This window comes from Salvelinus sp. IW2-2015, linkage group LG12 (assembly GCF_002910315.2).
Source record: "Salvelinus sp. IW2-2015 linkage group LG12, ASM291031v2, whole genome shotgun sequence".
Taxonomy (NCBI): Eukaryota; Metazoa; Chordata; class Actinopteri; order Salmoniformes; family Salmonidae; genus Salvelinus; species Salvelinus sp. IW2-2015.
Genome location: NC_036852.1, coordinates 2490918 through 2492369, shown reverse-complemented (window position 1 = coordinate 2492369; position 1452 = coordinate 2490918). Strand labels below are relative to the sequence as shown.

The 1452-nt window shown below is 43.8% G+C and overlaps 1 protein-coding gene across 1 annotated transcript in view; it reads right to left on the bottom strand.

The window, feature by feature from the left end:
• LOC111971064 (rho GTPase-activating protein 6-like) overlaps positions 1-1452 on the bottom strand; it is a 110331-nt gene that overhangs the window by 72579 nt on the left and 36300 nt on the right. The gene's annotated exons all lie outside the window — the stretch shown is intronic.

Here is a 1452-nt window from a genome sequence, read left to right as displayed (position 1 = left end):
AGTGAGTGAGTGAGTGAGTGAGTGAGTGAGTGAGTGAGTGAGTGAGTGAGTGAGTGAGTGAGTGAGTGAGTGAGTGAGTGAGTGAGTGGGAGAGAGACACTTCAGGGATGAGGTAGAGAGGTCTGTATGCTCAGTTGTAAAGATGGGCCTGCCTGTTGTTATTACATGTGTATCCAATGACAACATAAGTAAAAGTAGTGGGAACAGTATCAATTGCTAGTGGTACAAGTAGAAGTAGCAGCATAAACGTGGTAGTGGGCTAATATCAGCACTTTCAATATGATAGAGGTAGTATGCAGATGAGCATACAGTAGCAGGCTGATGAGGTTATTAAGTTATAGAAACTTGGATGGACAGCCCCCTGAGAGAAGAATGTTGGGCTGCTGGTTGGTAGCAGTGTTGGCCAGTAGAGGGCATATTCTAGTCGCTCTGCTGCTGCACTACAATGGAACAGTGTTGGCAAAACAGTGACGATGACAAACCACATGCTGCTAATCTACGGAGTAGAGGTTTAATCCAAATGTGCTGTGTCTGTCGGCAAACAGAAGAACAGGAGGTGAGAAGGGACAGTTTGTGTATGTGTGTGTGCTGTCTCTTATACACATCTAGATGTGTATAAGAGACAGACTAACTACAGCACAAGAGATGGTTCAAACTGATGTGGATGTTACATTGTGTGTTGGAGGTGGTATTCTTGAGGTGGTGGTATTCACGGTTATAGCCAAAGGAGGTGAATATGCTTGTTCCTCACAACCAAATGGAACCCCTGTTCATTACAGCCTACATACCTATACTGTAAGCTATTTGTATGAGCCTTTAATATTCTCTGAGTGTAAGCGGTCCACGTTCTGCTTTATAGAACATGTAAAGATGTTGTAACCACTGTGGGACTACATGCAGTATAGAGACATCTCAGAGGCTTTAGTCCAATACCATTCTTCTGGATTACCCTACCTACTCACCCTCCTACAGACAGGGTCACCAGAAATGTTTACAACACTCCATGGTCGCCATGGCAGCAGCCCTGAGACACGCAGGAGGAAGCAGAGAGGAGTGTGTGGGCAATATCACCGTTGGGATTACGCAATAGCAAAGTGTATATCAGGCAGATTGTACAGTTTTACATCCTACCATTACTTGGCTATTGCAACATTCGATGACCTAACCACATATAAAATGTTACATTATTATCAGATGGAGAATCAAATATTTTTGGGGGACGCAACACAATGAATATATATATTTTTGGATTTCACTACTTAGTCTACCCTTTTCACACTACCATAGTTCCTGGAACCGTACAGTATGGTTGGGGTTGGCATGATAGTGTGAAAAGGGTTTTTAGAACCATGTCCTGTAACCCTCCATCTATTGAGTCAGAGTGGATGGTCAACCTAGAGGACAGTGGTCACTCACTGGTCAGTGCGTTTCCCTGAGTCTTAATGCACCACA